General features: G+C 34.2%; 1 protein-coding gene and 1 long non-coding RNA gene across 2 annotated transcripts in view; one reads left to right on the forward strand and one right to left on the reverse strand.

Moving 5' to 3' along the window:
- The window catches only part of LOC136041575 (uncharacterized), a 170,407-nt gene extending 159,452 nt beyond the window's left edge, over positions 1-10,955 (reverse strand). Inside the window, exon 1 of the long non-coding RNA XR_010621058.1 lies at positions 10,556-10,955. This is a non-coding gene — a long non-coding RNA (uncharacterized LOC136041575). The remainder of the gene's footprint in view (positions 1-10,555) is intronic.
- LOC136041574 (glucose dehydrogenase [FAD, quinone]-like) overlaps positions 1-13,321 on the forward strand; it is a 96,134-nt gene that overhangs the window by 2,177 nt on the left and 80,636 nt on the right. The gene's annotated exons all lie outside the window — the stretch shown is intronic.

The following is a 13,321-nucleotide window of genomic DNA, read 5'->3' on the forward strand; positions in this document are numbered from 1 at the left end:
TTGTAGTTAGGTTAGGCTGGGTTATTTGAAAAAGTGCTTAAATGTGGATTTGCGATAGAAGCGATTATTATATTATCAAAGAGTATAAAATAAGGCATTGAGTAGTATGTTCACTTTATTGGTAAGTCAATTATTTGAACTGTGATACATTTACCCAAGTGGATAGATTCACTTGCCTGGTTAGTATGAAGCAGTTCATGGTAACGAATCATAAGTAAGGAACGACCCGGCTCAGTAGTAAGCGAAAATCGGAAAAAAGGATTTGGATTTCCAATAAACGCATCAAAAGAATTGGCTTTTATGCTGATTTCAAATATATAAATTTTATTAAGTTTAGTCTTGCCCATCAAAGTGACGAGCCCGAGAAAATTTGCCTTTATTTTTGAAAAAAGGGAAAACACCCCCCTACACCTCCAAACCTCAAGCCCCTATCTGTCAAAATGTGGAATTTTGTATTTTTTACCAGAAGAAATATCACGGATGCGTGTTTATTTGTATGTTTTTTTTCCCACGGGTGATCGTTTCGACCCAGTGGTCTTAGAATATCGAAAGAGGGCTCATTTGAAAGAGAGCTAAAAGTTTTAGTGCTCTTTTTAAGTGACCAAAAACTGGAGGGCAACTAGGCCCTTTACCCCATCCCTTTTTACCCAAAATCTTCCGATCAAAATTTTGAGATAGGGCCGTTTTGTTCGTTATAAATTGACTGAGAAGAATCTGACACCCCTTCCCCCTCACACTTGTAGGTGTCTCTGCTAGCAACTCTTATTTCTTTTAGAGTTGCCTATCTAACAAGTATGGATTACGGTTGTATATTACAGTTGCCTTACAGGTAAGAAAAAAGTAGAGTTAGGAGTTTTTGCAAGCTTTACCTCCAAAGGTTAAAGAAATCGGAGCCCATTTCCCTAAGATTCTAAGAGTGAGAACCTGACTGAGATTTTCACTCGAAAATCTCAAAACTTCATAAGTTAAAATCGTCGTTTACAATTTATCGGCTCCAGGACCCTGTTTAAAATTACGGATGGAATGTCTTTTCTAGTTGATAATGGACTCCAGTTTATTAAAGGTCCTTGGTGACCGGATCATTCCACTTCAAAAATATTGTTGAACTGAGTTTATTTGTAAGGAGTAGGCTAACATTGCTGAAAGGAGCTGGCCTTTGCCAAGCATGACGAGTTTGCCTTGAATGTTGTGAAGTGTGCCATACGTAGTGTAAAGTGTGCCATGCCTGGGACAAAGAGTTGACAGTATGTCAATCGTAGCAGAAGAAGCGTTGCCCAAAGATATACACCTGGAGATGGGCAGTTTATAACCCCTTGGATTCAGAAAAATAATAGGAAAATAGAATATATAGAGATACAGCTGTTTTAGAGAATAAAAACTAGAAAAGACTAATTACCAACCGGCTTCGTATTGAAAATTTCTTTTAAGTGGAAATAATATCATATTTAAAACATAAATAAGAGTATATTTGTATTTTTTAAACCGATTTTGGTATTGGCCTAAAAAAGGAAAAATGCTTTTCGAAGGATGGGGCCATATTTCTTCGTTACTTATCAAAAAGGGTTTTCAATAAAAGATATTTAAATAAACAAACTATTTTATCGGCCTGGGCTGAACTTCTTTGGATTAATTAGTTAAAGGGCCAAGTCAAGAAATTGTGCTTATATTAGTTGTTGCATATTAATTCAATTTCAAAGGTTTTGACTAATTTATATAGTAGTCTAAGATATAACGATTCAGTTATGACGTTACAGCTTTCTTAGTTTGATTTTCGTTTTTATTCCATAGTCTTGATTTCTATTCTTTTATTATTATTTTTTCGTATCTTTCCCTAAGGTTAGTTGTTTGAAATACATTCGATAGCATAAAACAGAAATGAAAAAAAAAAATATAATCGGGCCTGCTAATGGATTTAAGAAATGTTAAAAAGGCAAAAAAGGAGAAATGTATAACATGAAAATTCGTGTTTTCTTCATTTTAATTCTCTTCTCATTTTTCCATCAACTTTATACGTTTCTTCATTCGTCTGTTTTCATTTGTTTTTCGTTTTCTAACTAGTCGAATCCATTTTTGTTAGAATTACTTTTTCTTTTGTATCTTTAATTAACTTGTATATGAATAATTCATGAATAACTTTAATCGACAAAAGAGGAAAATAAAAAACTTTAAAATCATAATTAAAATTCAAAGACATTACCATATTGTTATAATACCACAAATAATAAATACTCATAAACAAAAACAAACCATAACTGAAGATTCTACAAATTGAAAAGTTCCAACAAACCGCGTTTCTTTGGCCTTTGCTTTCTTAAAAGTTTTTCCAAAGGACTTTCCTCGAAGATTACCAAAAAAATACAAAAAAAAACATTTTTCAATATTTTGTTCCATCTTAGATATAAATGAAAAAGCAGTGAGATCTAAAAAATTATATAAAACCAACTGACTGATCTGACCTCTGCTCTCCAGGAAACTGTTCTGTTTTAACCTCTTTAAAAGCATCATGTAGTATTTTTCAGATTGCGAATTGGATGGCTGCATCTTAACGACATTTTAAACACAAGCATCTTAACGACAACGACAAGTTATCATAACAAGGATTACAAATAAAATGATTTTCTGATGAAATTGAGATGGGGGGAAGGGTTTATGTAGTTTCTCAAGCTTGTTTCGCGAAGCAATTCGTACCAATAGTATTATGTGAAGTATTGTGACTTTTGTCCCAAAAAGGAAGAAAGATCCTCAATCTGGTGACTGTTATCACCTGATTACAGTCTACTCAGTTATTTCAAAACTAACCAGCCAAAGCTGTGATGATGACGAATTTGACAGACAAGTGATGACGACTTTTTCTTTAAATTTGGGCGAAATTTGTTTTCTTTTAGGTTTTTATTATTTTTTTTTCTAGGGCTTATGCATGGAAAGGATGTGCTGAAAAATCTATCCTTGTTTCAGTTTCAGTTTTGATACTATATGGCTTTAATAAACTGTATCGTCTGAAGTGGGGAGGTTTCTGTGGTAATTCGAAATAGTCCTAAAACACCCATATTCAAAGAAAAAACGAAACTGAAAAAAAGTATCTTTTCAGTTGTTTCCTTATTATTAAGTATTATAAATTTTTCTTTCAAAATACGGCAAAGCTATCATGGCAAAATAAACATCATTTCCTGATATTTACGACTGTGACAGAATGAGATATAGCACAATTTGTAAAAGCAAGAAACCTTAATTTCTAAGATTGAAGACTACCGGACACCCTTAGATTGAGGGGGGTGTCTAAATATCTTAAATTCACAGCAATATCACAAATAAGCAAAGGGGCTCAGGCCTATGGTCCTCGCCCAAGACCGTCACACGGGTTTTATCATCGCGTTACATTTTCAGTTTCTTTTAATTTTTAAAGCCCTTTTTTACTCTTGTGGTTTCAAACTTTTACGTTTTCAAATAATATCCAAATAAATCTCATCCAGTGAGATACCTTTTCATCAAAAGTTTTTTTTGTGATTTCTTATATAAACATATTTCACTTAGTTCATCTTGATGAGCAAAAAATTGCTATTATGAAGAAAATTTGTATATTTCAAGGATTGTTTTCACCCACTGTTTAGGCAAAGTGCATTAAATATATTGAGAAAAAGTATAGGAAAAATCATAATAGTGTTGATATTTAAGAGGGACAGTTCACAGCCCCTTTTATTGCGTTTCACAGCCAAATAAAATTTGAATCAGCTAATTGGGAACGCAATTTTCCTATCGAGAAGAAACAATGAACGCAAAATTGATTTCTCACAGTTTAATTGGTTTATTTACTTTCTGGTTTTTCTTTAAAACTCCAAATACAATCACCACTTAAGGTTGTACTCCCACAGGAGTTTTACATCTTCTAATTTTATGGTCTCAATACTTATCTTCCATGGCTGTTTCCGTTATATAAAAAGGAATAATAATAATAATAATATGCTCCCATGATATGAATAATATTTTCATCGCTGTTTCTGTTGTTTATGGGAAATTGCTGGAAAAATCGCCTTATCTGGAAAAAGTTGTGTTTTTCCCAACTCCAGTAGCTGTTTGACAAAGTAATTAAAAATTGCTGAAGTTGGCATCTGTTTAACCGTGACAAGCTGATGTCACGTTTGACAAGCTCCTGTTTGAGCGTTTGTGCGAAAATGTAGCAAATTTAGGTTGATATTTTTCTTGTCTCATTCTAGTCTAGACAAATTCTAGTCCCAGTAGACTCCAATGATAGCTGGTTACATTTCAAATATTGGATTAAATAATTGCAACCTCCTCACTAGTTTTAAGAAGCACCTCTTAACAGCGATGTGTGAAGGGGGGGACTGGACTGCTCATCCCGAAATCATAAAATTTCAATATTTTTTTGTCACTTCTTATCTAAGAAATCAATTTATTTTATTGTTTCTCCCCCTCCCCCAAAAGAATAATTTGTACGTGTCTGTCTTGTAATCCAAGTTTTGTTCGAAATAAATACTATATTCAAAACGGTAACAACACGCAGAGTTTGAGAGATTTTCAGACCCGACAGCGTTTGATGATGCTATCTTAGCCTTCTCTTCTGGTTTTGAAATATCTTTGAGTAGGCTTACGGAATAGAAATTCAACAAAAAAACTTGTGGCACATTTTTTTGTCTTTCTTTTTAATACTTAAACTATTTGTTGTTAGATACTGGGCCGCTTGCATAAATTTCTCGAAGGTGGAGGCCAAAAATTTTTCAGGTCAGTCATCAAATTTAAAAAAGGCATTTTCCTAGCACAAATTTTTTTTCTAGCACAAATGTAGAACTTTCTTTAGAATTTTAGAGTTCTAGGGGCTTAGATGAGGTGAATCCACCCTCTTCCCTCCCCTGTGGGTATATTATGTCGCATACTAACTGTAGTTATATGCTTCAATTCAACAAGCAAACCTGTGCCACGTTAATCAGGGTTTTCTTTTTTTCGTGCTTAAAATATTTATAATTATATACTGAGGCAATTCCTCTTGGGTTTCCTCTTGGAAACCCAAGAGGCTGCCTAATTTCCTCTTGGGTGGACTGCCAAAATTTTTCTGGCATTGGGCTAATATTTGAAAAAGATATTTTTGCCAGAAAACGTGATTATTTCTTTTACTATTAAGAACTAAGCACTGCAATTTTTGGCTTTCTAAGAGTTGAGAGATGATAAAAAAGGGCTGTCACGTTTCAGTTGGTAATAACTGTGGTTACCTTAATAAGAGTATTACTCAAATCAGTCGGCAAAAATGATCCACCTTCAACAAAACCCATTGCCCTCTCCCCTGAAAAATGGCTAGTAACGCCTCTGGATGAAGCCACCCTCTTCCCTCCCCCGTGAGTTTTCTTTTTCATATATTTTTTGTAACTACATATGGTTAACTACATATGACTTCTCAACTAGTAGTATATTGCAGGAATTATGAAGTTTGCAGACCGCATTGTTTGACGAATTCTGTGTTGTTATTTTTCTTTTGTGGTTTTGAGGTATCTTTTAAGTTGACGCATATATAAGTTGACAAAGTCGAGAAGTAAATGTATGCCACCATTTTTTTCAGTTTCATTTGAAATAACAAATTACTTTCAGATTAATAGGTTGAGCAATTACCCTAATATTGACTTATTAATTACCTAAGGACTGTAGTGGTCTTGTCTTAGCCAAATCTTTTACCAACGTTGAAATGCAAATCTATGCTAAAAGTTTGCTATTTAAAAAAAAGCTTGGCTGAGCTTGATGTCGTGCAACGTCACAATTTTTGATATTTCACAATTAAGCCAATTTAGCTAGAATACTACTACTACTACTGAAAACTCATTGGAATACCGAGCCATTTGAGTCCATCTTTTATTGGCTCTGATGATAGTGTGAACTTTATAGAAGGGTGAAAAAAAACTTGGTTGAATTTATTTTTACCCTTTTAATAAGAAATTGTGTGAAAGGATGATTTTTCTTACGCCTCTGTGACACGATGGAAAAATTTCCAATGTGAGAAAATGCTATTAATCTGTGATCGAAAAATTTTTATATACTAAGTTTTGGAAACAGGAGCAACTTCTATTTATGTTACAAACTAAATAATACCAGAGAAAAAGGATTGAAGAAATTAATAGAACCTATTTTGCTTACGGAGGAAAACCCAAAATCTTATTTTTCCAAAAGGGCCGTATAACGCTTGTTGAATTACCACAGTTCAGCTGCTTACACTCCTCTTCCACGCCACACTGTTTGGAGCTTTACTTTTTAATCCCTCCCACGGAGTTCTTATTCCCTCTAAAGCTTTTTATCGTCTCATCTTACCGCACTAGAGGATTTCCTACTTTTCACTTGAACACTAGCTGGAGTCTCAAAAAGTGGGACTTTTGACAGCTTATTGTCCTTAATTTAAAATTAAATGTAAAATAGCTTAAATGTAAAATAACCATATATTCAGAGTCGTTAGAGCCACCAATATTTAGAGCCATTAGAGCCAAAAGTTGGCTTTTTGGCAACCTATCGTCCTTCATGCGTAGAATGTAACTTTATGGTAACCTCATTGCGAGTGAGACCAACCCATTTATTTTGATGCTAATTCACACTTTGATCAACCTGGTCTTTATTACATTGCCTCCCCCCTCCCGTTTAACAAAAGCCTAGCAAACGATTATGACAATTATCTTACAAGTTTAAAAATGTTAAATACAATTTTTAGGCTTTGCAGAGACGAAATTAAACTATCTGTAAAAACATTATCGAGAATTGAAATATTGTGAAAGTCTGCGTTACGTATTTTTTCAATTAAATAAAAAAAAACAAGTTTCTTTTTAACTGAGAGTAACAATAAAACTCACAACGAACAAAACGAACTATCAGTTAAAATAAACTTTTTTTTAAATCTAATTTCTGATCGTTTTTCAAATAATCCTCCCCCTCTTCACAGAAAACTCTGTGAAAATTCCATCCAATGTAAAGTACCCTCCCCCCGTCCAAGTTCTCTCCAGATGGTTTCATCCTTGCTGAAAATCCCTCTACCTGTAAATTTTTTTGCGGAAGATTCAGCCTGAAAAATTATCCTTAGCATACTTTCATTAGGAAAAGTCTTTATTCTCCAATCTGTTCTCGATCACTCCGAAAATGCCCCCATTTCTTTGAAAATTTTTCCTGGAAATCAAAACACGCAAAAAATAGCCCCCAAATATTTCATCCGGAATATCTCCATATGCAAAATTGAGCTGGCAAAGATAATGTAAGACAATTAAAAAGAATTCAGTACGGGAATTCTTTCAAATCTCCCCCGTTTAAAATTTTCCTGGAAAATTCACCCCCGCCCCCGAAATTTCCTTTCTCCAAGGAAGATTCTCTAAGCGAAAATCCACTCCAAGTCCAAAATCCCCCCCGACCGAAAAATGTCTGTTAAATTCCCAATAACAAATACTATACGTAAACAATGGGCAAATTTTATAACTTACAGGGTTCTCCTCACGGAATATAGGGGGTCATTTTACCCCTAAAGACATAGTTACTTGATCTTTCAACGATACTGGAAAAAATGGCTATATCAAAATTTTGATCAGATAGCTTTACTGTGGAAAATAGATCTTTTTCTCACTTAAAAAGGGCACTAGAACTTTTATTTTTTGTTCGAACGTACCCTCCCCCGATCTTCTAGGACCGTCATTTTGGTAAGATCACCCCTGGGAAAAACAAACAAAAAACAAATAAACACGCACCCGGGATCTGCCTTCTGGCAAAAATAGCTAGGTTCATCATTTTTGTATGTAGGAGCTTGAAACTTCTACAGTAGGGTTCTTTGGTACCTTGAATCTAATGGTATCAATTTTTGGGGTTTTCCCCCTATTTCAAAAACCAGGCAAATTTTCTCGGGCTCTTAACTTTTGATGGGTAAAACTAAGCTTGATGCATCTTGGAATTAGAATGATAAGCTGATTCTTTTTATGTATATTAAATATAAATAATTTTATATTAATAAAATTATTTTTTAATTATAGTTTTATTATTTTTAGTTATTGTTAATATAATTTTTTTAATTTTTAATTATTTTATAAATTATTTTTTTAATTATAAAATTATATTAAAAAATAATTTTATATTAAATTAAAAAAAGCAAGTTTCTCAACTTAAAGTAAGATCAACATTAAAGCTTAAAACGAACAGGAATTATTACGTATATGAGGGGGTTTGTCCCCTCGTCAATTCTTCGCTCTTTGCGCTAAACTTCCAATTCTGTTCCAATTCCTTAAGAATGACCGCTGAACCACATTAAATTAAAAAAAAGTCTTTTCAACTGAAAGTCAGGAGCAACATTAAATATTAAAACGAACAGAAATTATTACGTATATGAGGGGTTCGCACCCTCGTCGATGAAGGGTATGATTATAATTGATGAAATTTATAAATTTAAATCAGCATAAAAATCCAGTTCTTCTGATATATCTATTGATATCAAAATTCTGTTTTTTAGAGTTTCGGTTACTATTGAGCTAGCTCGCCCCTTACTTACAGTTCGTTCCCATGAACTATTTGAAAGGCCGTTTAATTAGAATAAATAGCTCTTTTGAAAGTACTAAAAAAACTTTAGCGTAAAGAGGAAGGTATTGACGAGGGGATGAATCCCCTCATATGCGTAATAATCTCTGTTCATTTCAAGTTTTAACGTTGCTCGTTACTTTCTGTTGAAAAAACTTGTTTACTTTGGGTGTTAAAGTCATTCTCAAAGACATAGTTATTAGATTTTTTGACTATACTGAACAAAATGGCTATCTCAAAATTTAGATCAGGTGACTTAGGGAAAAATGAGCGTGGGAAGGGGCCTAGTTGCCCTTTAATTTTTTTGGTCACTCAAAGAGGCAAGTAGAATTTTTAATTGCCACTCGAAAGAGCCCTTTCGCAATATGCTAGGATCACTGGGTCAATACGATCACCCCTGGGAAAAACAAACAAATAAACACGCATCCACGATCTTTCTTCTGGCAAAACACACAAAAATTCCACGTTTTAGCTGATAGGAGCTTGAAACCTCTACAGTAGGATTTTCTAATACGCTGAATGTGATGAATTTCATTAAGATTCTATGACTTTTATGGGGTGGCTCCGAATATTTTAGGAAAAGAGGCAAATTTTCTCTTGCTCTTAACTTTGAAGGGTAAGATTATACTTGAAGAAAGTTATATATTCGAACTCGGCATAAAAATCAGATTCCTTTGATGTATCTATTGGTATCAAAATTCCGTTTTTTAGAGTTTCGGTTACTATTGAGCTGGGTCGCTCCTTATTTATATTTCATTTCCACAAACAGTTTGACAAGATACCAGGTAAAAAACGTGTCTTTTCTTAGCCAGAATAAAAAGAGAAGGTTTGTATTAAAGAGAAAAAAGTCATCTTAAGATGAGTTTTTTTTTAATCACTTTGGGGCCATTCCAAAAGTTGTTCGTGGCACTGGATATATGGCAAGGAACTAATGAAATATCTCACACAGAAACTTTGAAGGTTTTCACAAGATTAATCTTACTGGTAAGTAGAAGAAGTGATCTCTTCAGTAAATCGTTATGCGGCTAAGCCTTGATAAAAAGATATAACTCTAAGCCACCCGTTACATAATATTCCTTGAAGTCAAAAAAGATCAAGAAAGCTCCGAGTGGTAGAAACATGGTTCAATACCAACAGAGGTCTAAATCATTTTGTGAAGGGAGCGAAGAAAATTAAGAGAGAGGTTGAATATAGCCACTGTACAGTCAAAAAAAGGAATGTTTTGTGTTTTTTTTCTCATTTCAAGGGAGGTTCTGAACCCCAGAATACTTCATAATCATGATAATGGGATTAATGTTGGGATCTAGGCAAGACTGCATTTCTTAGTCACAGAATCAAAGAAAAAGGGTAGATACCAAAATCTCGGCTGAGAAGGAATGATTTACCAATAGTTTGAGCTTTCGGTATTTTTAGGATATAAAAACTTGGTTATATAGGATGGGTGAGACTTGGAAGAAGCTCCAAATCGAATGGGTGTTCGAAAAATTCCTGCAAGATGCTACCTATAGGTGGCCTATGAGTTGCCATGAATCATACTGCCGCATATCAGCGTTTTTGACAATCTGCCAGCGTATATATAAGGGAGGCGGGTACTCTTACCGATATTTATTCAAGTAATTGGGCATAACAGTGCCCTTTAAAATGCAACATCCCGCTAACCCTCACCAAAAAAAATATGATCATCCCATATATATATATAACCGGCATACAAATACGCCATGGCCCCCACTGAATGTCATGCATCGTTAGTAAGCCCCCGTAATACGCCTCTTGTACCTCTAACATCTTACGCCTCTTGTGTTCCCAACCTCTTACGCCTCTCGTAACTTCTAGCCCCATGCCTTTCGTCTCCCATTCATCATCTAGTGGTGTACACTAATCAACCTAGTATGCAACTCCTCTTTCGAATTCTGTTTGTCTATTCAACCTGTCGAAAAGGCTCAAGATTAGGTATAGTTCTTATCCTTAAGGGTATACTTAGGCTTAAAAAAAAAAGAAATTAACAATAAGTAATTTGTCTTACCTTTACGACGACGGACCCAGATTTTCTGAATATAGTCATTAAAATGTACCCGTTGCTTTTGTACAATTTACTTACACATATAGTAGCTTACCGAAAGGTAAATTTCCTGTCATCTAAATTTTATATAAAGATTTGTGAAGGGTTTCTGACTTTCGGAACCGTATACACTGTGTTGTTGTTGTTGTTTAGTTGACATTTAAGCCAATTAACCGCTCATATACGTGCGATCTTCTTTTAAAACTTGGGCTTAGTAAAGCCACGTCACTTTGAAAATCACACAAATAAAATTTTGGAACAGGTCACACACTGTGTTACGTGTACCACACATGAGAGAAACGTACCGAGCGTGGTGCGAGAAGGGAATGCCAGGTGGAAGTGTGCCTAAGCGAGGTGCGTAGTATCCAATGATTGTAGAACTAGTGGAACTCCGAGATATACACCAGGCGGTGAAAATAGAACTCCGAGATATACACCGGGCGGTGAAAAGTGGGTCCTAGAATGGGGTCTCTTTCCCCTCAAAAAAATAAAATTGAACAGAACAGATTATTTATATATGATGCTCTTTTTCAGGAATGCGAATAAAAATGATCAAACAGTTCGTGGTAACGAACTGTAGTAAGGAGCGACCCGGCTCAATAGTAACGAAACTCTAAAAAACGAATTTTTTATACTAACAGATATATTAAAAGAATCAGGTCTTTATGCTGATTTTCAATATATAAGTTTCATCAAATTTAGTTTTGCTCATGAAAAGTTACAAGCCTGAGAAAATTTGCCTTATATTGGAAAATATGAGGAAACACCCCCTAAAAGTCGTAGAATGTTAACAAAAATAATACCATCGCATTCAGCGTATCTGAAAACCCTATTGATGAAGTTTCAAGCTCCTATCTACAAAAATGTGGAAATTCGTATATTTTGCCAGAAGACCGATCACGGGTGCGTGTTTTTTTTTTTTTTCCAGGGGTTATCGCATCGATCAAGTGGTCCTAGAATGTCGCAAGAGGGCTCATTCTACAGGAAATGAAAAGTTTTAGTGCCCTTCTTAAGTGACCAAAATAATTGGAGGACACCTATGCCCCCTCCCATGCTCATGTTTTCCCAAAGTCAACGAATCAAAATTTTGAGATAGCCATTTTGTTCAGCATAGTCAAAAAACATAATGACTATGTCTTTGGGGATGACTTACTCCTCCACAGTTCCCAGGGGAGGGGCTGAAAGTTACAAACTTTGACCAGTGTTTACATACAATAAAGGTTATTGGGAAGCGTACAGCCTTTTTCAGGGAGATTTTTTTTGCTTTGGAGGGGGGTGTGAGGGGAGGGGTCTATGTGGGAGGATCTTTCCTTGGAGGAACATGTCATGGAGGAAAAGAAATTCAATGAAGGGGGTACAGGATTTTCTAGCATTATTAAAAAAAATGGAAAAAATAAACGACAAAAGTTTTTTTTCAACTGAAAGTAAGGAGCATCATTAAAACTTAAAACAAACAGAGACTATTACGCATATGAGGGGTTCTTCACTTCCTAAATACCTCGCTCTGTACGCTAAAGTATTTTTAGTAATTTCAACTGTTTATTCAACGGCCTTTCTAATTCAGGGATCATTCTTAAGGAATTGAGACAAAATATAAGATTTAGTGTAAAGAGCGAGGTATTAACGAGGTTACAATCCCCCTCATTTACATAATAAAAATGTATGAACATATATTAATTTAAAAACGTTCAGAGATTGAATAAAAAATCTGTTTAATTGTTAACTGAAAGTAAGGAGTGACATTAAAATTTAAAACGAACAGAAATTACTCCGTGTATGAAAGAGGCTGTTCATTTCTCAACGCCCCGCTCTTTACGCTAAAGTTTTTTACTGTTTAATAAAGTAGAATTGAGAGAAAGAGTAAAACTTTAGCGTAAAGAGCGGGACGTTTACAAGGGAACAGCCCCTTTCTTACACGGAGTAATTTCTGTTCGTTTTAAATTTTAATGTCGCTCCTTACTTTCAGTTAATAAAACTAGATTTTTTTATTTAATTTACAAAAGAGACGATGAATAAGTAGGAAAAAGAAAATCTTTATGATAAAATCTTTATGATGTAACTCCACAAACAATAGCCATAAAAAAAAAACATTCATCTCAGTTCTCATTAGTTTAGCCAAAACAAGAACTAACAAGAGGGGACGCAATAACTAACAAGAGGGGTTAACATTAGAATTTAAATTCATATTAAAAGTAGAAACATTGACAATTTGTTCATAAAGAAAGGTGTGCCATCTTATGCTATTTGGTCTAATACGTTTTTAGTTTATTTATTGCTCACTTTACCAGCATTTATTGATTTTTATTTTTAATTTATAGTCCGAAAACCACCAAAACTGTATGACTGCTAAAAAAAATATTTGTGTGGCTTTTTTGCTAAAAGTCGAATTCCTGATAATTCCTAGTTTTTTAAATATACATGATTGAGTTAGTTTCCGCTTAACCGATTCAAACAGTCAGATTTTATTTTCACTTTCTTTGGTAATTAAAAGTAATTTAATTGGTAATAATTGGCAATTTAAAGATCTTAATCTAAACATATAGTTGCATAAATTTTTACTTAACCAATTCAAACAGTCCGGTTTCATTTTCGCTGTTCTTGGTAGGCTACTTTAAAGTTACTGAATCATAAATTTTTACAAGTTATATCTCTGTTTTTCGAAGGTCCCTATGTTAATTGTCTTTATCTCATACTTGAACGAATAAGCAAAAAGAATTTAATTTTTTAGGG

Source organism: Artemia franciscana, unplaced genomic scaffold (assembly GCF_032884065.1).
Source record: "Artemia franciscana unplaced genomic scaffold, ASM3288406v1 PGA_scaffold_30, whole genome shotgun sequence".
Classification (NCBI taxonomy): Eukaryota; Metazoa; Arthropoda; class Branchiopoda; order Anostraca; family Artemiidae; genus Artemia; species Artemia franciscana.